Consider the following 24,296-nt stretch of genomic DNA (forward strand, 5'->3'; position numbering starts at 1 on the left):
TGCCTCACAACCATCCTGTTTTTTTCATTTGTTTTTTTTAGGTCAAATCCTGATCACCCTGAGCACCTGTGTTATTCTGGGGTCCTAGGACCGGCTCCTCTCATTTTCACTGCTGCAAGGGAAGGACTGGGCACTTCATTTGCAGTCCAAATGCAGAGCCTTGGCAGTCTTCCAGAGCTGAGATTTTGCCCATGTGGGTTTCCTGTGCTTGATTAAATCACAATATTTCCTCTGGCTCTGAAGCCAGAAATCACCATTAGCTCTTCAAGACTGGCCACCTGCATAGTCCAAGATCAGGGACTCCCTTCCAATGGCTTCCGCTTTGTGCCTGAAAGCTTCTGGTGGAGCTGTGATTTCCTTGTCAGAAGACAACTCATCTTTGTATAGATGTTACTTGTGATGGCAAACACTTATGCTGTGGTTGTCTTTCCAGGTGTTTTAAGCATCCCTTAATGTTAAGAGTCTGCTCCCCCAGTGTGCTTGGTGAGTCTTGTTTGGCATTACTTCTCTTTCATGGTCTTTTATTGCTTGTGGGCACTTTGTTATGACACCTAGCAGCTGTCTTCTTCACAGAGTTTGGATCCTTCCTAGTCCCCATGGACGCAGATGGTTGGTTGATGATGTGCCCTGAGCTCACCATTCTGCCCACATCTCACTGAAGATATTTAGAAAAGAAAATAATCCTCAGTGGATAGCAAGATGTGTCTGCATTCATTTCGTTCATTCATTCTGTTTTCATAGCACAAAATTGAGAGCGTGTGGTTTGTAGAACACTGTGAGGAAGTACAGCCTGTTGGGACAGTGTCAGAGGAGCACACAGGTCCCAGAGCCTGAAGTGACCTTGCCCATAGAGGTGTTGGGAGTGGTCACTGGTGGGTGCTGTCCTTTGAACCACGTCATTGGGAACGCCGCAGTTGGAATGGGCCAAAATCACACCTGTAGTGTAAGAATGGTTGGGTTGTTTGCATGATGGGGTCTCTGGAGTTTATCTTTCTCCCTGACTCTGTTTTGTATAAAACTCTAGACACCACATTAGAAGTGGGGGTAAAATTTAGCCCATGGGATGGATTATCCCTTGGCTCTTTACTACCAGGCTTCACCCAACTTTGTCTTAAGCACTTGGCGGTGGCAGTGCTCTGAAGGAGGTCTCTCAGCAGATGGAGCTGGGGGCTGAGCAAAATTGAAAATCCATATGTTTTTGACTTGGCCCTACCCAGAAATGTGAAAAATTGCCAGGGCTGTGCATCAACTGTGTTTTTTCCAGCTAAAATTCTCTCTGTGTTCTCTCTGAAAGGACTGCGTGTCCTTTCAGAGATGCATAAAACTTTCCTGAAAGTGCCATAACAACTGGGACATCAGGCAAAGGACAGGACCTGCCTGTCTGGTAGCTCACAGCTGTCACACATGGCTGTGTTGGTTTTGATGTAAGGCTTGTTGAGCACAGATATGAGGACAAGCAGAGCCAGACCATATCTCTATTGTATTTGGCTGCCAAAGTGCTTTCAGCCCATCTGAGGGTAAAAGAAGGACCCTAGTTTTCTCACTGCCTGTGAGTTACTGTATGAGTGACTAGGAAATTCTTAGCTCTGTCTGACAAAATGTCCTGAGCTAGAGAGGAAAAAACTGGCATGGTTCTGGCCTGCCCCTTTGTAGGTTGTTACTTGGTTCCTCACTGTGGTTTTCCTTCCTCTACAGTTTTCTGCACTAATTTTGTAATAACAGTTAGCGCTGGATTTCATAACACAGACATACAACATGCAATTAGAAATTGCTTTGTGTGAAATAAAGTAGCTGTGAGTCATATCCAGACAAGTGAATTATCTGTGATTATTCAGCCAAGAAGGGAGAGAGTGGTAAGCAGAGGAATGCACAGCAAGGGCTACACAGTATTATTAACATTTCCATACTATTAGGAAGCGTAAGGAAGAAAGCAGTATTATATACTATGGCAGGGTTTTTTGGGATGTCTGTGTATAAACATCCATGGGATCATGTCCTCATGGGGAGGAACAGGTGATTTTCTTCTGATCCTAAGAGTTGTGCATCCAAAGGATGAGCCAGTGACATTGCGAGGTCTTTCCCTGTCTCTAAAAAGAAAAAAAAGGGGGTAGGGGAAGATACGTATATATCTTTTAGAATTCTAAATTTATGTGAAGCAAATCTTGTATATGAGGACACAGCCTAATGGAGAACTAAGATTTCTTCAAAGGGAGATGGAAAAAATAAATTACCAGCACAGCTCTTGTTTGATGTATCTATTGGATTGGCTTCTTTTTGTCCTCTGGGAATGAAAGGTCATATTATGAAGGGGCTTTGGCTGTGCCGAAACAGCTGGGAAACCTTTTGGAGGGAGGGGTTGCTGGCTTTGTGAAACAAGGTGGCTTTTGCAGTGCTCTCCCAGTGTGTTATTTATTGCCAGGTAGGCAGCTTAGGAGCTGGGTCTGCAGTCCGGGGCGCAGGCAGGGGGCAGTTTGCATTTCCTGAGTGTCAGGGAATCAGCCAGTGAGAGAGACAGTGACAGCAGGGGACAGTGTGGGCAGGGAGCGTGCCAGCTGCTGGCTCTGCACAGTTGCACACTTGTCGTGGGAAGGGTGATCCCTTTTGGAGGTGTGCCTTGAAACTGGAGGTCCTTCTGCAAGGTGAGAGGTACCAGGAAGAGACTGACAGCACTTGCTAAAGAGCATCTTTACAGTCCTTTGGGCATTGCTCCGACTGCCCAAAGAAGTTTGTTTTCCATCCATTGCAGAGAATCAGTTGACCCTTCCCCAGCCAGTCACAAATGCCTCCATCTGTAAAATGACAGTGAGATATGCTTAATCTTCCAAGATGAATCTAACAGATGCTTCTCCCAGGAAATGAACTAAAGGTTGCAGCTTTGCTTGAGCGATTGTGAGTCAGGTATGAGTCATTTCTCCCTTGAAGGGCATCTGGATGTGCTTTGCTGATAAACACACAAAGAGCACAAAGCCCGGGGTGAAAGGTTATCCCGGGAAGGAGAAACTAGAAAAAAACAAAAAACCACAAAAAAACCCTCAGAGATATACCAGTGTACCCAGAACCTTCCTCTGTGGCCCACAGGATGCATTAGCTGTGGGTTTTAACGACATTGTTTCTCAACTTCCATTGCATACTAACTTGGAAAAAGCTGAGAGGAGCCTTCTGTTATAATGGAATTTGGATATTAGTGTTATATCTACTGTTTCTGTGGCTTCTGATTGCTGCAGGTGCATTGAACCCAGGGAAGTGGGAATTGTGGAAAAAGTACACCTTCAGCTGCTTTTCCACACCAAAGCAAGGTGGTCTGAGTACAGATTAGAGTCAGAGAGTGATAGTGCAGAGTGTCCAACACCTCAGTAACTGATCTGTATGAAAAAATAGTCATTTACAGGAAATAATGTAGTACTGGCTGGCTTTGCAAAGCTATCATAAATTAATAAAGTTGCTGCAGAAACTGATGGCCAAAATTATCTGGCCTTGTGCTATGCAGATCAGAATAAGGAATCACAGTATTTCTGCTTAGTTTTAAAAGGATCGCAGAAAGAGGCACTGGACTGTAAAGAACTGGGTGTAAAACTTGTTTCCAGGAGCAAGCCACAACTGGTTTTAGATGGTCCTGTAAACTCAGTGGTAATCCCTGCTCGCACAGAGGTAGGAAAGCTGGCTGCAGCAGCAACTAATTAGCATTAATTGTGCTTCATCTGATGGGGCTAATCCTAGCCAAGTGCAGCCAGACACCAATTTTCATACATTGTCGTTGTGACCATTTTACTATCAAGCTGTTCCTTAGTGACGTACATTTATTTATGGCACAGGGCCTACAAAAGCAGCCGAGCATCCTGCTTTAGGAAGCCGCTGGAGCGTGGTCTGTAGGAAGAGCTCCTATCCTTTACCAGGCTGACAGATACACCAGGGAGGGGCCAGACAGGCTTGCCAGCACACAAGTCCATTCCCAGGTCAGGCATGAAGATGCTTCTTCCAAGCAGAGGTAGGTCAGGAGCAACTACTGTGAGCTCAACTTAATTATGCTAATCAATCAGGCAATTAGAGGGATAAGGATGATGGCTTGTGGGAACAAAGAAGTAGCTAGCTTTTTTGGGCTAGTTATCAGCTGAGTTTAGGCTGGGAGTAGAGGTGGTGGGGAAAATTGATATAAAAATCTCTGATTGTGTCCATGGCTTTAGATGTCGTGGAGGTTATGATTTTTAGATTTTAGGCTTATCCAGAGCCCAGACTTTGCCATGTGGCAGAATAGGTACACTGATGGAGATGCAGTTTCTTCTGGCTGCTGCCTGCTTTGAGCTGGTGCTGTCAGATGCATGGAGTATCAGTGTTCCTTATTTATTTGTGTTACAGGAGATCCCTGCCCTCTCCCCACACTGACTGAGAAAGCTGTAGCTCATCCCTGGGACCATTTCACATTTGTCATTCTGACAGCCAGAGAGCTGCATCATGTTTGGATCCTCTCATAGCCACACGGTTGTGCATGTCCCTGACCTGAGCAAGCATGTTATCTTTTGCACCAGCTACTCACAAACTGACTTTCACCTGTGGATTTGTGCCTGGCACAGCCAAGGTTTCAAAATCATCAGGAGAATGACGGGCCAAAATGTGACCAAGATTGAGAAGTTTGCCCTTGTACCCCTGTGCCATGGCGCAGATAAGAAATGCCAACTTTTTGAGGGCCATAAATCTGCATAGCCAGAATGAAGGAATAGCATAGAGGAGAGTCTGTTTGGGCTCAAGAATCTCTTCCAAAAGTGTTCTTGATTTGAAGAGCTAAAGCATTTACTGTGTCCCTTGAAAGTCATTTTATCTACGTCAGTTACCTTGACTGGAAAAACACAAGCAAAGAAAGAGCACACCCTTCTTAAAGCAATAGGTATCACTCAATAAAGGGCACATTTTTTATCCTTCCTCAGGTCTGAAACAGAAGCAGCAGACTTGAAGGTTACACCCAAGCTGCTCAGTATTGCATTAGGTGTGTACTAGTGAGGTCACCTCTGCAGGAAAAGGTGTCTGATACCTGTGATAGAGAGGAGAGAAGAGAGAAGTGGAAGGGGATGTCTCAGAAGGGAGGGAGATCAGTGTCTCCTGATGAGGAGGGTTGTAATGGCTGCAGCTTTCCCTGCCTGGAAGTGAAAAGCACCTTCAGGCCAGGCCTGCAGGGATAACATGTTAGCCCGCTCTGTTTTCTCCTCCAGACCTTGCTGTCACATACAGGCTTTGACAAAACAGAAGCAAGGCAGGCTAGAAAACTTCCTCAGAAATAGAAAAGTCAAGAAGTGTTCTACTCAGAAAAAGGCTTCCCAAGGCTGGTGACGTACTTCAAGATAGTGAGTGATCGACCTCAACAGCAGAAGGGAAAAAAACAACAAAACTATCTGTTCTTCCCTCTGGCAGGCTCCAGTGCCTTGGGAGACGGCTCTGCTGACTCATTCAGAAAGCAGTTTTCAAAACACGACTCCTTCTCTTGTATCTAGACAGCTCTTTTCCCAGAGAACAGCAGCCCACCTGCCCCAGTCAGCAAAGGCAGGCTGGGAAACCTGCCCTCCTCCTGCTCTTGACTGGCCTCTGGCACCCTCCACTCCTTGGCCTGCACTTCATTCTCAAAAGCCCAATTCCATAAAAAGCTGGGGTCTGATGTTTGGAAGTTGCTCTGATGTGATGTTCATCTCCTGTGCTCTAGGGTAGCAAGCCATGAAAACCAGTAAATAAATAGCTATTAAAATACAAGGAACATTAAACAAAAGACATTGCTGGTTCCATTTTTCTTCTGTTAAACAACTGGTTTCTTCTATATGAAGACAGGAGCCTGGTGCAAGATAACTGCCTGCTTTAAACACATAAATTCTCTCCCAGGAGATGGGTCTGTGCTGGTCCCTCTGCAGGCTCTGTATATTCAGATGTTCTTGTGCTGCTGTGGGAGGCAGGGTGCTGACAGCATGGCATGTTGGATGGCCCTTTTAGTCTGAACAAATCAGGAATCCTTTATCTAGTTCCTAGCCAGAGGACATCACTATGTCTATTTTGTAGGTGCTAAGGAGTTTTTTCGGCTTGTGGGCAGATCAGGGAAAGCTACTGGGTCAATCAGAGTATCAAGATGGCTGCGTAGGAGGACAACCCAAACAGGGCCACATTTCCTCAGAGATCTCTCTTTGATACCAGAACTCTTTCCACAGAGAACTTTTAGTGCTGGCATGATTGCATCCTTCCCCCAAGCTGTGGTTGTGGTGGCTGTGTGGGGAAAAAGTAGAATTTTATTCACATAGCTCGTGGCAGGGCTCAGTCGGTCCTGAAGAAGTGATCTGTGCTGGAGAAAGGAGCAACTCCTCAAGGTTTTCCCCACAAATTGCCATGACTTTGATCCAGCTGGAATCCAGCTAGCATCAGTAGCATAATTCTCTGAGCAACATCACAGTGGTGAAACTGATAGGAAATAGGAGAGCTTCCTGTGGGAGCTGCTTGGTGGCAGCCTGGGTGAAAGAGAGGATGCACAGTAGTTGCCTCATCTGAGTGGCATAAGCAGGCTCTTGTGAGCGGATGTGCAAAGCATTTTATCCCTAGTCTGCTTCCCAGGAAGTCAATTATTCTTCCCCACTTTGCAGGGGGCAGGCAGCACATGCAGTTTCTGTAGACAAACAAGGGGCTGGTGAGCAAAGAGGACCTGGGGCCTGGGCATCTGTTTTACAGGAGATTGGATCAGATCTGAGGGCTGGGACTGGCTCATCTGCCTTCCTGGCTGGTGACAGCTGACAGCTGTGGAAGACAGAGGGAGAGGGAGGCTTGATGTGAAAAGAAAGGGAGCTAGAATTGCAAAAACACACTGATGATGGTTTTGCTCGGAGAATTCCAATTCCAAATCTACATGTGATGAATTAAAACCTGAAATGGTGTTTAGCAAACGCTGCTTGCCAGGCCAAATTAGCAGCCTCATTTGTTGCCAGTGGCAGCTCTTTAAAACTCTTAAAGATGGGCTCCTTTTAAAATGTGGCATAAATAGGATGTTTTCTCAACAGTAGCATTTCCTCGCTTGAGCATCGCAGTAATTTTTGTCCCCTTTGGTCTCCCACAGCTGGTATACCAAAAGAAAACGCCAGCACAAAACCCAGCCAAGCTCCTTGGAAATGTAAATAGACCGGAACCACTGGTGTCCTCTTAACACAGCATCAATCACTGCTGGGTGCTGGAAGTGGCAAGGCAACATGTTTGTTGCAGTCCAGGCAGCCATCGTGGGCAGCAGATGGAGAAGGTTTAAGACCTTGTAGCACTGTTTTGGAGTTTCTCTGCAGAAAATAGAGCACAGATGGGGTGTGCTTTGACCTGCTCACTCAGTAACTGCAAAATCCTTGTCTTTTCAGACCAGCTCTGTATTTATCTCTGGGCATCTCTGTTTATCTCTGTGGCAGGGCTTGGAAACCCTGCACGTACTCACTATCCATGCTAGTCTTTGCTGGCTGTTAGCTGAGTTTCCTATGGATTTGAGATGAATTTGCAGGCAGTAAGCTAAGGCAGGTCCTTATCTGCTGGTGGGCTATTCTGAAGAAAAATTAACCCATTTATTTTCTCCCAGCAGACTGTGTTTCCAAAACCAGTAGTTTTTGGAGATAGTTGCTGCAGGAGAACTGCAGGCATTGATCAGCACCACATCCATCAGCCAAAAGAACAGAAACAGATCCATCCATTACAGAAGATTCCCATGCCACAGAGACTTCTCCCAGAAAGCAGAGGAACCTTAGAAAGCAGTGGATGATGGGCTCTCCATTGGAATGGAGATGCTTTGACCTAGTGATGAAGTGTAGGGAGGCTTTTAGCCAGAGTATGTTCTGAGCAGTAAATGTTGACTTTACCAAACCAAGAATAAGAGGAAATCTGCTGAGAATTTTAGGGCAAAGGGAGAAATTGTTTTAAGGAAAAGGGAATATAGTAAATGCTGTGTTGTGCTCTGGTTTGCCTTGCAGGATGGCTCTCATTAGGAAATAAGTGCAGATGTGATTTCTTGCCTGTGCTACATTTGTGGTGAACAGGCAAAAGTCACAACAGTGGATGGAGCTTCACCTGGCCTGTTTCAGATTTCTCTTGGCCAGGTCTACATGACACACACCTGACTGCATTGCTCTGTTGATCACTAGGAAGGTAGTAAGTGATCTGGATGGACACAGGAGGTTAGAAGATGACTATTTTGGAGGCTATACCAGAAAACCTGCTTTCAGAGCTTGTTTTATTAGAGTAATATTTGTTTTGTTTTTAGGGATGAATTTTGGGCTGTGTGGAGCAGGATAAAGCACTGTTATATTTTCCTGAGCACTTCATGTAGGAGCATGCCAATTCTTGGACGTCCTTGTGGGATGTTTGTTTCGCAGCCAATTTGTGTTTCAAAGCTTGCATTTTCCAAGAACACCAGGTGGTTAAGCGAATCATTGTTTTCCAGGTTACTCTCTCTTTCATGCCACGAGCAGCAAGGGGTGCATGACGCAGCTGCCTGCAGGAACTGCTGAGGATTTGTAGTCACTAAGGCTGGCACATACTAGAGGGGATTATGGTTGTGCTGATGGTAATGGGACTGATGGATCAATCCAGCCTGTGCAGAGCCACAACTCAGAGCAGGGAATGATTTCTTGCCACTGTGGGAGGATGTTCACACCACCTCTTTCTTTTAAGATGTTTATCACATGTTGCCTCCAGGGAGGATGGTTGTGAGCCAGAGCCCAGCCTGGGAGCTGTTCTCCATCCTTCTCTCCTCCTTTAACTACAGGTGGAGCTGAGGGACTGCTTTCTGACTTAGGAAATAGTTTGACAAGTCTTGCAGCCTGAAGTAGCATAGATTTCCCCTGAGTATGTGCTCCTGCTTCCTTTCATCTCCTTTTACCAAACCACAGTTTGGGGAGCTGATTACACACACACGTATACCTACACGCAGAACAATATCACTTCCCTGATTCTGCTCCCTGCCTCCCACAAACTTCAGGATTAATGCAATGAAAATGGTGGGCAGGACTAGACATCTCAGGGCAGTGGCCACCATTGTCAAAAGCAGCCATGAGCTGGGACAGGCCTTAAATCTGAAGGCCCATCTTTGGGGGTTCTGACCTTCAAGGACCAGCCTAGAACTTGCTGGAGCTGGCAGAAGCTATACTATTACTCATTATATACTGTGAACTTGGGGAGATGCTCTGAGGTAAACAAAAAGCACAGTGATGCTTGGGGGAGCACAGCTTAGCTCCAGAGGGCTGCAAGGCAGTGTTGATCCCTGACTGTTGATACTTGACTGTTGATACCTCAGCTGCTCCTTGCCCATCTGTGACAGAAGTGTCCTTTGATGGAGAGCAAACCCCACTGGTGTTTGCTAAACATGCAGAAAACCTCAGTCTCTGGTGCATGACTCACAACTATGTCAGATTTCCCGGCCACAGGATCTAATCCATTCTTCTGCACACCTTCAGGGATTAACAGCCCATGGTAGAGCCTGAGCTGGATCTGGCCCAGACAGACTCTCTGTCCCTGTCCCTGAGTGCTGCAGCTGGGCAGCTGCTGGCTCTCAGGGCAGGTGCCCCTCTTGAAGCTCCTCTTTTGGAGACAGGATAGCTCTCCCAGATGCAGCAGCGGGGAGCCAGGGAGGAGGCAGAGCTTGGCTGTAGATACAATTGATTGTAAAGGATGTAAAACCAGCAGCACTGTTTACTTTCTGTCCAGAATGGACAGCACACCTTCACCTTCCCACGCAGTGCCACAGCCAGAGCTATTGTGTTGTTTATTATTGTTATTCTTTCCCTCCCCATTGTTAGGAGACACGATTCCATTGTTGTTATTTTTAACCTGCCAGTTCCAGAGCTTTGGGATGCTACCTGCCGACCCTCTGTTTTGATTCAAACCATACCTTTCTCCTGGTGCCATTCCTATCACAGTGACAAGCCTGCTCCTGAAAACAACAATGGTGCATTATTCAGACTTTGACTTTGCAGCTGATGGGAGATAAAATTATAAAGAGGGGTAGGTGAATCATCTGCTCTGAAGCACTGATGAATACACACGAGACGCTCAGATCGCAGCTCTGTGTTACAACGGATGAGTGGAGGAAGGGGAACAGTGAGAGATTCAGACAAATGCAGGGAAGCAAAATGGCCATACATGCTGGTAGGAGGGTGTCTTTCCCACTCACATGCTGGACTCTCCTGGCAGAACTGGAGTGTTATGAGAGTGCTTTCACCCTTTTTTTTTTTTTTTTTTTGTCACTCCTGCCTTGTAGTGGATTCAGTGAGAAAAGGGGGTTGCTGTGGAATGAAGATGGGGACCCTTCTTTCACTGTGTGGTCACTGTCACCCACAGAGTGTGTGAATGCCTGGAGAGAGGCATCAGCAGGGGACTTTGAGAAGAAGCTCCTGAGTACACCAAAACACACACAGCTTGGGGGATGGATCAAAGTAACAGAGCTTCATGTTCATTTTTAAAAATCCATAAAATCCTTTTCCCTACTTGTTAAAGAGATAGAGAAAGTACTCTCTTTTTCTCTACCAACTCTTTCCTTTGCTTCTCTCACCTCAAAAAACAGGAAAATGTGCTTGCTTCGAGATCTTCTATGTCTGAAAAATTGAGAGGGTGGAAAACTCTCTTGTTCTCTATTTTGCCTCACTTGGAAGACCTGGAAAACACAAAAGAAAGTACTTCTTTGAATATTTGGTTTTGTTCTGTTGCTGTCCTTCAAGATGTGTCCTTCAAGCTTATGAACAAGCTTTTTGAATTTTTACGGAGGAACCAGAGGATTCAGAAAATAAATCTGCACTTTTCTAAGTGCCAGATAATATCTCTGAGGCATGAATCCTGCCATAATATCAGGAACTTCTTTAACACTATACCAGTGCCAAATCTCACCAGCTGGGTGAGAAGTCCAGAAGGTGACCTGAACATAGTGTTTCCATGGTTGTAAGAGAAAGGACATTATGTGCCAGAAGGCTCCTTCAGCTTCCAGGGTCAGGTCTGATAAAAAATGAGAAATAGCTATGGCAAATGAAGCTTGTGTGCTATTTAACAGGTGGGTGGGTGAACCATTGTCATGAAAAGTGAGGGAGACATCTTTCTGGTCAAAGTCAGCTCACCTAAGCTTTCCAAAATCTATAACACAGTGTGAAGCAGGCTATTTTTAAGGAGAGAAGGAGGGACCATTGACTTCATGCTGACGTCTCGTTTCGCTGCATTGTGGTTGAAGCAGGTGCTGTGGTAGAAAGGTCTGCAAACCAATATTGAGACTAAATGCTCGTTCATATGTATGGAGCACTGTGAAGGAGCTGGATGTGTCAGTTGCTCTGTCATTTGCAATAATGTAAAGATAATGGACATAAGAGATCTTCCTCCAGATATAAAAGAGAAATGAAAAATGTGAGGGTTTTTCCCTATCCATGGAAATCAGCCCCAGGGCAACTGGCACCGTTCCCTTTGGAGCAGTTGTGCTCTGCCCAGGCTGTACAGAGAGCTCTGTTTCTGCAGGGTCACAGAGGCTCTTGGTACCCTTCTCTGTAGCACTGGCTCTCTGTAGTCATTTAATAACTTCACATTTATTGAAAAACCACTATTCACATTCCATTAGATTGGGGGAGGGGAAGGCTGTGTGCAGCAGTAGCAATGTACATTGTCATGGTTCACAAACTCGTGGCACTTGACAAGTGAGAGGAAATTGCATTTTTCCCCACTGTAAAGCAGCTACAGTGATGGAAGGTATGAAATTAGTCAGTCTTAACATGCATTAATCAAGGAAAGGAACTTGAAGATGCCCTTGGAGAAAGACAGACTGAGAGGCTGGGCCTAGGGGCTGTTTTTGCTGGTGGCACATGCTAGAGAGACAGCTCTGGTCAATGGCAGCAGACGGCTGGGTATCAGCAATGGGTGAGAGACAGCTCAGTAGCCAGTCTGGAGAGACCATGCTGTCATAGAAACAGCTATGAACCAGAGGCTGATGAGGATTTCAGCACTGGGAGCAGGAAGAAAGGGGAAATTTGGAAATAGCAGGTCCAAGGGTAGCTTTCCTGAACCACCTGGGATGTTGGTATCTTTGGGTTATTCCCAGTGGAACACCTCCCACAGAAGGCATTCATCTGGCTCTGCAGCTTCTCTGCTCCAGTGCTGTCCCTGCACAAGGTGTGTGTTCCCTGGCTGTGTGGATCTGCAGGTGCCCCAGTACTGACAAACCTGATGGATCCATCCCTGATGGATCTGCACAAGGTGTTTGTTCCCTGGTTGTGTGGATCTGCAGGTGCCCCAGTGCTGGCACACCTGCTCTGCATAGCACGATGCTGCATCCTCCTCCCTGCAAGCACGGCTGTCTCCTGGGTGGCTGTGACACCGAGACACAGAGACATTCTGCTTATGTCACTGGGCTGGGGGAAGAAGTATCCGGAGAGAGAAGTTTATGTTGTCCCTGTTCCCCTGGGAAATTGGCTGGAAAATCCCAAGCTGGCCTGAGGTTTAGTGCCTCTGCAGTGCTAGGAATGCTGCTGGAAGTACAATAAGACAGACAATGGCGAGCCAGCACAAAGACAGTGATAACCACTGTCCTCCATGCACAGCCAGGAAGGTGCTCTTCCCTCCAACTCTGCCTGCAGAATCACTGAGGGCTCACAAAAATCCAGCTTCATCCTTGCAGCTCCTTTCATGCAGTGTGTTATTCACCCTCCCACTTTGGCTTATAGTTGTGCTTGTTTTCTCCTGTGTTCTGAGGCTGTGTGTTTGAGATCTTTGCGTGGACATTGATTTGGTTTGGTGCTGAATACAGCTTTTTGGGGTTGATGCAACACTGATTCTGTTCATGAAACTTGAAGTGACTTCTTAGCTCTAGAAATATGAAATGGGAGTACAGCTCACCTTGCAGATGGTTGACTAAAATATTAAACAGTGATTCACCATTACTCACTGTCGCATCAGCTCATAAATTTAAAACAACTCTCTTTCCTATCTTTTTTTAAAGGAAAAATAAAAGAAGTAAAGCTTTATCATGCAGAACTATGCTAAATTAATTCTCCAGAGAGGTTAGCTAATAAACTTTTCACTGGATTCTGCCTCTTTACATTAGTTGAGAACTGAAGGAATGAGGGGGGAAGAAATCTTCCTTTTCTATGTTAGTAGAAAAAAACAGGCGTGGCGACATCTCTCGCAAAAAAAAAAGAAAAAAGTGGAAATGTGAATGCAATTGTCCCTTATACTACTTAGAAAGATGAAAATAAAAGCTGAACACTGTGATTACAGGCCACAGGAAATAAGAAGGTGCTGTGAGTTGTTTCTGGGGTCCTTATTAGCTGTCATTAGCCATTGCCCAGGAAACAATTTGTATTCCCTGAAATCCTCGTTAAAGAATTCTCACGGATTTCTTCCTCCACACTAGGCAGGTTCTTCTTTCCTTCAGCAAGCCTCTATCCCCTAGGCTGAGCACTTGCTGCTGCTGGGCATTAGGGGAGCTCTGGCATGTATTTTCCTATTTGTTTTCAATTTACAGTAGGTTTGGTGTCTCGGTGTTTGGAGTGCTGTGGGGAGTAAACATGCTGGGTGGGAAGCATCCTGGCCCAAAGATTGTGCAGCCAGAGAGACTGCAGGAAGAGACCAAGACTGCCAAGGTGAGTGGCAAAACTAGAAATCTGAACTCCTGGTTCTCAAGCCAGGACTCCCAATGCATACACCAGGCTGCTTAATTTGACTTCCCTTGAAAGGGGAGTAAGGCCCCTCTCCACTGATTTGAGCTGCTCTTGAGAGCTGTAATTGTTGATTTTGCCCTTGGTACAAGCCACCTCCCATACACAGCCATGGCAGGTGACTTACCAGTGTTTGTGACTTCTGAGACTCATCCAGAGGTCTCCTGTGGTTGAAGGAGTGCCTGCTTGAGAAAGAAAAGTTGATGAGGGATATCCAAGAGGATGGAGCCAGGCTCTTCTCAGTGGTGCAAGTGGACAAGAGGCAATGGGCAGAAAGTGATGCACAGAATTTCCACTGAAACATGAGGGAGAACTTCTTTCCTGTGCAGATGAAACACTGCCCAAGAGAAGTTGTAGAGTCTCCCACACTGGAGAACCCTCTGGGCACGATCCTGTGCAATGTGCTCTGGGATGACCCTGCTTGAGCAGGGAGGTTGGACCAGATAACCCACTGTGGTCCCTTCTAACCTGACCCATTCTGTGATTTGCAACATCTCTGCTGACTAATACCAAAATTCAATTATTTTGCTATCTTGTATCATCTCTCATCAGCCTCTAGTGGTTGTAGCACTTACTTTTTAATGTCGAGTAGAAAGTGAACCCCATTTTTAATTATTATTCTGCTTCTGTGAGTGAAAGCTAGTGGGACCATAAGCATCTCTAAGCTGCCAGAATGTTGTTTGCTCTTTCTTTGAGCCAAATAAAAGCAGAGAGTCATCCTAATAAAACAGCATATCATGAGCCCTTGTCAGTGATCAGCAAACACTTCTGAAAAGGAAGGATGGCAGGAAGGCACTGGCACTAACAGCTTTCACTTGTAGCAGTGAGATGAAGAGAGTGAAAGCTCCTCCCTTTTCTAAAGGAGAGAGGATCCCCAGCTTGCATTTGCTCTGGGGTCTTCCTGATACTGGTTCCTGTCCCAAGCAGGAGTGAAGCCAGAATGCATCCAGGGGAGGTACTTTGGTTCAGCAGGCTTCTCAGGAGTGATGGAGTTCTGCCACAAGACAGTTATCCTCATCCTGGTTTGTCTCAATTGCCCTCTTGCAATGAACCTTGCCCATAAATCAAGTTTTATGATAGAGTTCCCATGTTTTTTATGTCACCATGTCCTTAAGCTCCATGCTCATTCTTCAGCATAGGCATGCCTGGTGCCTCTGCAAAGGTTGGATGGAACAGGTCCCCTGGCAACCCTGGGAGGCAGAATTTGGCTCACGCTGCAGTTCTCTTGGTGCAGCCTGGGCCTTGCAGTAAGCATGATGTGTGAGTGTTGGAGAAGGAGAAAACACCTGAGGCTCAGGCTCTCCAGGGCCTCTTTCCTAGCTTTTCAGGTGAAGATGGGCTTCAATATCACCTTGTTTCTGCCCCCAGCTCCTCTTTGCGTACCAGCACTGTGCTGGTGTTGGGGTTGTTTGGAAGAGGAAGCATTGCCATGGGCTCCTGGAGAAGTTGTGCTCACATCAGCTGTATCCCACCTGTGGGTGAGTTTCCCTGTTTCAGGGGCTGATCACATGCAAGCTGCCCTGGAGCACTGAGCTCTTGCAGCCAGGGACTTCAGGTGCTGACCAGCGTGAGTGGAAGAGGGCAGGCAGTGGTTGTGCAATGTTGCCCACTTGTATTTGCACCAGCCTTCATGCTGCCCATGTGATGCCAAGGGAGGAGTTTGAGAGCTGGTGTTGATGTTGTTGGAGGGCAAACTGCCTGAAGAATGGTGTATTTGTCACTTGGATGTTGGGTATATGACAGGAAAAGCACATGGTTCTTCCCTTCCTTGTGCTCTCTGCCCTTAGACACCATGGTAGCCTGGGAACAGCCAGGATTTATTTTGGTGTTTTAGCCTGGTGGAGGGTGAGTCCTATTCAACCTCTCTGTCCCTTCAGGGTTCCTGTGAAGATTTCCTGCTTTCTACCATAAAGGGGGCCAAAAATGCTTAAGGAAATGGCAGTTTCTGAGGCAACCACACTTAACAATTTCATCAATTAATCAGGAGGAAACTAAGGAAGAGAATGGGAAGCAGATGCTTGGAGCAGGACAAGGCTATGAATGATTGATGCCATCTAAGAGACAAGGCAGAATTTACTCCAGGAGAGACCTCAGCCTGGGGCTGAGGCAACTTCCTATGCAAGAGTTCATTACTGCACAATGATGGCAGGGAGCCAGGAAAGGCTTCCTAGGTGAATGTCCAGTCCAGTGTTTAGAAAACGATGAGGTACACTGCAGAAATACAGGTTGGCTCAGAAAGGCACACGAAGACTCACAGAGACAGGGAACAGAAATCACATACTGATTTTCCCTACCACATGTGACAGTTCTGTTGAGCCTAAGAAAAACTGGATTTTTGATGTTCCTCAGTCAAAATTACAAGTAGGTGTGATCTCTTCAAGATGTTAATATCCTGCTGCATTTGTGCTCATTGTGTGTTAGCTGACCTGTCTGTTTGCTGCAGTCCAAATGCAGGACTGCAGCAAATGCATCCAGCAACCAGGACTGCCCTGAAGCACTGCTTATGTGTGCAAGGCAGCTGAGGGAGAGGCTGGATTTCTTCTGGGTGTCCATGGTGGGAATAAAGGCTGTAGAGGTCTTAGCCAAAGGTATCAGATCTTGTTCAAGCCCTGCTGAAAACAGCAATGATAAGGGGAGGAAATCAGGCAATGATTCTCCAGGTTATGGTGAATCTTTTTTCTTCTCTTGCAAGTTTATTGGAATGATAATGAAAAGGTCTTAAAGATGAGACAAGGAAGTGAAAAATGCCATGAGGAGATATAAATTTGTTAGAGTAACTTTGAATCCATGCTTTTTTTCTTTGCTTTTAAAACATATTTTATACTTTCTTTTTTTTCTTCATGCTATTTTTTTAATATTGTTCCTTCAATTTCCCTCCACATTTAACTTTTTTTTTTTTTTTCTGGTAGAAGCAATTAACTGAACCAAATGATGCAAACAGCATTGTTAGCATCCCTTCTATATGCAGCACAGCTTTTCTCGATATGAATTCATGTGACACTGTATTCTTTCCTTAACACTTTCATTAAGTGAGTGCTGGAACAGAGCTTTTGCATAAATCAGCAGGACAAAACAAACCATCTCTTGCTATAACCATTTGTTCCTTTTACCTCAGTAATAAATCCCTCCTGGGAATAAGGAGTTCATGTAATTTATCATTGATCCTTGTAATGCACATTGTAGTACTGTATTTCACATGCCTGGAGTGCATCTTTTGATTAGAGCAGACATCAGCTTTCTGCTTGTAAAAGCAAATGAAAATATGCTCTCAATGGCAAAGTTGAAATGAGTATTAATTGCATTAAATAATCAGTGAGTAAAAGGGCAAGATTCCAATAATCAAAGTGTTCATAACGAGAAAAGCTAATCAGAAATGTTAGAACCAGATTAAATTTGTTGTCTTTCCTTGGATGGATTTATTGTCTTTAATGATATCAGCCCTGTGGCTTTTCCTTTTCTGATACATTCAAAAGCCATTAAGTACACATGCCAGCTTGCATTATGAGTACCTGAGATATAAGACATTTCAGCCTTTGATTTCTTTAAGTTAATTCATTTTAGGCCTTTGCTTTGGTAAGGAGTTTCACACAAAACAAACAGGATTAAGCAGCTTCTCCAAAGCAAAGGGAAACCTTGGGTTCTTCCGCGTGCAATTTTCTGCCAGGTTCAGGGATGAGCAGGGACATGCATTTTCTGCATGTATCATTTTGGGCTGGTGGTCCATGGTGGTTCAACACTGCATGTATGTCGAGTCTATGTCAGGAAGAGGAAGAAATGCCAGGGCCTCAGCCAGGACAGCTTTCACAAACAATGGCACGCCCACTCTCCCCAGGTGCTTCCCAGTGGCCCAGAAGGTCTTTTCTTAGGAAGTCTTTTCCAGGTGGCAACTCAAGCTTTCAGTTAGCAAGGGATGGTGTGAGGAGCAAATAAATAGGCTCAGGGGTGTTCCTTAGATGTGAGATGTTGGGAGGTTTCTTGCCTGAGTGATGGGCATGGCCTCTTTTACTGTGGGAGCTCAGCACTTCAGTTACCTTCCCTTGCCTCTCCTTACAGGGTCTCCCACCTGGCAAGCAAGTAAAGAGGGAAATGGGAAGATCAGAGATACCAAAAAGTGCCATTGGGCAGATCTTCAACCATCCTGCTCAGCTGCTGTCTAATCCTTGGGAGAGACATTAACTGGGCAAGGGGTTGGTTCTTCCCCTAGCCAGTGTACTACCCTGGAGTCTATTCCCTTACCTGTGGGTCAGGATTCAGTGATGACCATTTCCTAGGATGACTGGGGAAGAGATTACGAAGGTAAAAATCCTGAAGTCTCACACCAGCCTGTGAGAGGCATCTACAGGGGACTGTCAGCCCTCCCTCCCATGATGTCTTGGGTGACAGCCCTTGTTGTTGTAACTCCTAGACACATAGTGAAAAGGTTTTGATTTCTTTCCACCTCCCTCACTTCCTAACATCCTGCTGAGATGCCAAATGCATGATTTTTGTGTTGGTCTGCTGAAATGAGAAATGGCATGGGGTAGGGGAATTGAACATCAGACTGAGTGAAGGAAGGGCACTTAGCTGTGTGGTCTAACCCACAGTCTCCAGATGCCTGACTGCAATCAGACACCACTTTATTAGCTGGACTGTGCAGTGGGAGAGTAAGGAGAAGGAGTGACATGCTCTCTTGGGCACTGGGAACCTTGTGATGGACTTAGTTTCTGTTTAGCAACAAACATTTGTGTCACATTTTCAGACCACAGAAGCTGCAAGTCCTTTGTGCACAGGGGAAAATGCTAAGGGTCAGCTGTGGTTAATCTGCAGATAACAGTGACAAAAACAAGTGTATGTCCATCTGAATAGACTGCAGAGTCAATTACCATGATGAGGGCTTGGCTCATGCTCAAAACCAGGGTGTCACAGGAAGGGGTGACAAATGCACTGCAGAAAGTTGATGTGTTTTGTTTTGCTGTGTGCTGCTTACGTGGATGACAAGGTTTTCAGAGGAAACTCTTGTAATCACGGCATCAGTTTGAAGCACCTCCTGGCCAGCAATGGACAAACTTGGATTAACCCTGGCATAACCAAGCTCAGAAACAAATCAGAGGAATGCACTTGTGTGCACATGCATCCACCACTTGTATGACCAGGAATACTGCTCCAAAATTGCTGAATTAACTAAACTTCCAGAAACTCTCTGGTTTTCTGAGAAAAGTGATCTCTCTGTATTTCAAGTTGTTTTGGGGTTTTTTGTTGTTACTCAGCAACATCTTAAAAATATTGATCCTTTTGTTGTGATCAGACACTAAATGGCTTTTTAAATTAAAGCAGAGTGGCACTGGACAGGTGCTCTTCATAAATCAGAGAACATGGTCTTTGAGATATGTTAGATACTGCTCGCTTCTGAAAAACAAGCATGAGAGAGCAATTACAGTGTCTGCACATTGCCTGCATGGATGTGGACTGCCAGCTGGGAAAGCCTTTGGCTGTGCTTCTGCACAGAGTAGTGAACTGGGCAGCAGTTTGGTTCCTTTGCCTGAAAGAGCTACACTGGTCTGACTGCAGAAAGGGGCACAGGTACTTCCTTGATATTTCCATTTAAAAGATGGGGTTGATCCTTAGGAATACATTATTCACTCAAGCAGCAATGTCCTTGGTGCCTGCCTGGCCCAGGCTTGATGTACTTGCAAAATTGCAGCTCGGATGAGTTGCCTCTTTCCCAGAACAAGGTGAGCAAAATGATGGATTAAAAAAATTCTGACATCTTCAGGACTCTTTCTGCTTTGAAGCAGAATGTGATATTTGGCAGAAGAAAGTCAGCTCAGGGTCATGCTTTCCTAGCTCTAACTAGGGGTTGCATTGATCAAAGCTACCTTTTTTTTTTTTTTTTGAGCCAAAACCTCCTGCTGTAAAATATCAAGCATAAAGATAGAGTCTGAGAGTGAGTAAGTCTGCTCAGCTCAGACCACAGATGTCCTAGTGTTTTGGAGGATACAAGGAGCATCTTGATTCTGAATGTGTTGGGCAGAGTGGAAGGGGCTGAAGGAACTATGGGTGATCATGGACACAATCTTGATCTCAGTACTGCTGTAACTAATTCAAAGGAGAAATTTTCTCTTGGCTTCTGCTGAAGGGAGGTGATGTCTGGGGCTGATGCTTCCTCAGTCATAGTCTCCAGTTTGTAAAAAAAATGACATTTAAATAGATGAGATGAGCATTGATGCAACCAGAGGACTCTTCAGCTCCTTTACCCATGGACTGACCTCTGCTGACCTTTTACAAGCAGTCAGAGGAACTAACACTGCTGTGGGCTGTGTTTCAGATGGTGAGGAAAGCAAGGGAAACCAACGGTGTTCCTGTAACAGGTGAGGATGTAGTTGTGTCTTCTGGGGACCTGCTTTCCTTGCTGCAGGTGAGCCTGACTCCCTGATGGAAGAACTGAGGTCTGAACTGAATGGAGGTCTACTCTTTCCTTCTAAGAGAATGTGTCTTCTTATCTTTTTGCAAATTATCTTCTCTTTCCCAAGGAAAAGCCTTCCATTCATCTGTGCCTTCAGAAAGGAGAGCAGTGGAATGATGTCTGAAGACAAGATACTTGTTAGCAGGGCCATTGGTGCTAGCAAGAGTCAGACCAGCTTAGGAAAGTTAAATACAAGTGCTCTATACCTTGGCTTTCCTAATTAGAACTGGATTGTGAGCTTAGTTGTGAACTCATCCACATCTCTGTCTTGGCTCCAGCTTGGCACTGCCTGGCTGTGGGTTCAGGTGAAACAACAGTCAAGGAATATTCCCTGGATGGACAGACAGAGAAGAGAGTTTAGTTGTATGGATGTAAATTCTGCTGTGCAACTCCAGGCCAGAGAGGGAACCTTGGCCCATGTTACTTCCCAGCCCAGATAAAGCTCCTCAGATTTCAGCCCGTGGTCAAGACCTATTGAAGCAGTGATGTCTTTGAGTCACTGTAGAGTCAGCAGAGCATCACCTCTGCTGCTGGAGAGATAAGCAGCAGCATTTCCAGCATGCTGCAGTCTCTAGGGAGAGAACTTTGGCAGCTGAGACATGGAGAGCTGCAAGTGCTGATGCAGGGTCCCATGTGCCATCCTCTGGAGGCCCACCTTGGTATTTGAGTCAGAATGACTCTTCTTTCCCTTTCTGAGTCACTGCCACAGTCTATTTTTGGCTTGTGCTTTAGGAAGAGTGGGTTGATGAGAATGAGACAAAGAGGTCAAAGCTGGTACCAAGGGGTGCATACCAAAATGTTTGCCATTGCTGGATGAGTCCAGTTGGCCTATACATTGTGACTCTGCTGTATGTAGTTCTGGGAAGTAGATTGAGGCAGAAGTCCTGCACTGCTTGGGTTCACTGAGCCCAAAGGATTGGGATGGGGTCAAGATTGCCTCCAGTAGTGGAGATTTTTCAGGTGCCCTGGTGCCCTGCCTGCGAAATGCATGTCCCTGAAATAGTCCCAGAGCTCAGCCTTTGCTTGGAGAAGACCTGAGGGAACCCAAAAAAAGTTAATCCTTTACCCTCTGGCCAGAAAATGACTCTGGAAAGAGGGGACTCACTACTGTTAGGTCACACCTGGAGGGAATGGCATCTGTATCATTAGAACAGCACAGGCATGGGTTTTAATCCAAATACCTCATCTCCTGAAAGGGTTCAATTCTTCCCTCCTGCATATCAGGTAAGGAAAAAGATTCCCCGTCTGGAAGGACCTGACTCTGTCCATGGACTTCACAATACTGAGCTTGAAGGAGATGGCTGAAAGCAGGTGGGAAGACTCCCCATCAGCCCAGTGAATAAAGTGGCAGTCCATTTGCACTGAAGGTTTTGGAAAAGAGGAGGTTCTGGGATCCAGCCTTTTGGGGAGCAGGCTACAGACTCTCTGTATCAGAAATGTTACTGACAGTGTTTGAACCTGAGCTGATGGCTGCCATACCCTGGCTGAGCACAGCCTGCATTAAAAACGGCATTGAGAGTAACCTCCAGGCAGTGGAAGACCTTTGTCCACTCAGAGGATGAGAGATTGCTTCTGATAAAGATAGACCTTAATGTGGGGCCAACACAGCCTTTAAAGTGGTGGTCACTGGGGCTTCCACTCTGCTCCTGTGGGAGGGAGCAGAGAGGAAGGGAGAGACATCAAAACGATCTATCATTTTAAAATTAAGTGGTGTCTCCTCAGTTCACAGGGGAGCTTGGAAAGTAATTTACCACCAATAAAAAGAACAGAAACCAGCCCTGAGAGAGGCAAACCTCTGAATGGGCTCTGCTAATGCACTCCAGCTGTGTATGCCATGGCCTCAGTGTTTGGTGTCAGCAGAGTCCTCTCAGGGTGTCACTACCCTGTATTCACTCCAGAACGACCATTTTATCTCTGAATATTCATCTACACAAGCTAGGTGAAGCAACTGTGCATGTGAGCTGCCCCCTCAAGAAAGAGGACTGGAATTGTTTTTAATTAGGCTATAACAATAATGAAAGAAGGTGGCTGAATGGTCTGAAAGACAGAGAAGGCAAAACTGGAAAATGTCAGGCAAAGCACAGTGTGAGATGGCTGATATGTCATGGCTAAATGGAAGCCAGAACACCCCCTAACACCATAGGGTAAGGGCCTGCAAAAGACACCCTTAATTTATTAATCTATCAGAAATTATTCTTTCTAATTTTAGCTCAGCTTTGCTGCCTGCACGTGACGGATGTTCCTGTGTGGGAGTGCACTGGAACATGGGGAAACAAATGCTTGCTGTAGGGGTGGCTTTCAGGCAGTGGCTGTGACCCAGCAAGCAGTGCTCCTGGGCTTCCCATCAGGGCTCCACACCTCAGCAGGCTTCACTGTGCCCCTGCTGCTCTGTCCTGAAGCTGGCTCTGGGGAGCAGCATGAGCCTTCCTGTCAAGAAACAAAGAGACAAAGGGGTCTGAGAGTCTCAAGATGGATTCCCCATCACATTAAGGGAATACACTGAGACTTGTGCTCTCACAGGACCAGTCAGGCATTGGTTTTATTGGAATAAGAATTGATGTTAGGAAGAAGGAAAAACATTTATGTTCCGTGTCAAAAGTGTGCAATAGAAACACAGCATGCCAAGGCAAGAGCCCTGTCCCCAGTGGAACATACATCTCCTCTTAATTAAATCTCCTGCAGCCAGCAAGCCCCATTCAGTCCCAGCAGTGAGCTGAGGATGATGTATGAGCTAAGCCTTTCCAACCCACCCACGCTACACATCCCTGCTTGCTCTGTGCTGGTGGGCTGCTCAGGATAATAGCAAAGCCAGATGCAGGGAGAAAGTCCCTCCACTGGTAAACATATTATTTACAATTCTTAAATTTTTTTTTTTTTTTTTTTTTTAGATCTACCCCCTCCCTGCCCTCTTGGAAATATTGAGCATGAGGAATTTGAAACAGTTAGGAGGTTTGAGAATTACTCCTACTGCATCTGTACAGCTGTATCATCCACAGCCTGTGGCAGAATGTGTGCTTCACAAAGAGAGGCAGCTTGTCTGCTGTGGGTCTGTAAGGGGTCTCTGAGCCAGCCAGTTACCTTTCCTGGAGCTTCCTATCAGTCAGAGAGGCCAAGGTCTTCACCTGCTTTTAAAGTACCAAGTGCATACCAACTCATATGGAAGGCCAGAAAATCTGGCCTGATTTTTGAAACACCATTGTGTTTTAGAAATCATCCCTTCCATTTGATGATGAGCAGTGTTGTTCTGTGGTAGACAGAGCACCCTGTCTCCTAGAAGAGAAGCCAGGAAACAGGTGAAACCTTTTTTTTTTTTTTTTTTGCCAGTACTGCAACCAAGAAAGAAAATTTCTCGTTTTCAGGGGTGAAGTCATCTATAGCAATGGCTCTGGTTCTTCACTTATGCAGTTTCTCCTGTCTCAGTCACACATAGAGGCTTTCAGATAAACCCCAGGAAGCCCTCTGTGCCATGCTGGTCACACACTTCATTGAGCTCACAGAGGTCCAGGCTCTGCATGAAGGCTCAAGCCTGTACTTCAGTTTGCACCACTTTGTCTTTGGTCCTCGTGTCTTGCTGGAATGTACCTAGATGAAGTCCAGGAGTGCTTTCCAACTTTAGATCATCTCCCTGAAATAACAGTAAGGATAATTAGTCTTTTTATCATCCCCATTTGCTGCCATTGTTGGGATCAAAGCTCCTGTGAGCACCTGAAAGCTGTATTACCCTGCCTATCAGCCTGTGTGGGCAGATGCATTTGCAGGGTGGTTTCAGCAGAACTAGGCTAGAGATCTTTTGCTTGCCAGAGTCTGCAGGTGAGTCTTTGCTGATTTTCATTCATCTTCTTTACTCTGTTCCTAATGGAAGTCTGCTTCTCACAGGATGTAAATAGCACACCAGGTGTTTCTGCAAAGTTAAGGCAATTAATTGAACCAACCCCTCCTACTGCCCAAGCAATTTAAGGCAGTTCTTTGCTTTTGCTATTATTTCCTTGATCAAGAAAAAAGACTGTTGTTCTCCAAGGGAATGAAGAAAGAGACTCAGGGAAAGGTTTGGGGAAAGAAGATTTAAAAAAAAAAGTTTTAAAAAGTTACCCTGGTTCTCCTTTTTGGATGATGCCACTGGAATTTAACTCTTTTCTTCCAGTGAGGATTTTTTCCCATTTATGTTAGCATTAAAATCTGATTTG

At 45.6% G+C, this 24,296-nt stretch overlaps 2 long non-coding RNA genes across 15 annotated transcripts in view; one reads left to right on the plus strand and one right to left on the minus strand.

Moving 5' to 3' along the window:
- The window catches only part of LOC135299017 (uncharacterized), a 28,913-nt gene extending 13,191 nt beyond the window's left edge, over positions 1-15,722 (plus strand). For 9 of the 14 annotated variants that reach the window (XR_010361044.1, XR_010361036.1, XR_010361038.1 and 6 more), the window contains 3 exons: positions 42-2,898; positions 3,813-3,985; positions 4,354-7,041. This is a non-coding gene — a long non-coding RNA (uncharacterized LOC135299017). Of the gene's footprint in view, positions 1-41; positions 2,899-3,812; positions 3,986-4,353; positions 7,042-7,072; positions 10,219-13,477; positions 13,596-15,038; positions 15,149-15,547 lie in introns of those variants that run through there. The other 5 variants (XR_010361047.1, XR_010361049.1, XR_010361045.1 and 2 more) reach the window with 5 other exon arrangements.
- A 7,719-nt stretch (positions 15,723-23,441) lies between these two features.
- LOC135299019 (uncharacterized) lies at positions 23,442-23,978 on the minus strand. The gene is made up of 2 exons (XR_010361052.1): positions 23,834-23,978; positions 23,442-23,737 (listed from the first exon to the last, which is right to left on the minus strand). It is a non-coding gene; the product is annotated as an uncharacterized LOC135299019 (long non-coding RNA).
- Between the last annotated feature and the right edge of the window lie 318 nt (positions 23,979-24,296).

The sequence above is a fragment of the Passer domesticus genome, chromosome 4 (assembly GCF_036417665.1).
Source record: "Passer domesticus isolate bPasDom1 chromosome 4, bPasDom1.hap1, whole genome shotgun sequence".
NCBI classification, from domain to species: domain Eukaryota; kingdom Metazoa; phylum Chordata; class Aves; order Passeriformes; family Passeridae; genus Passer; species Passer domesticus.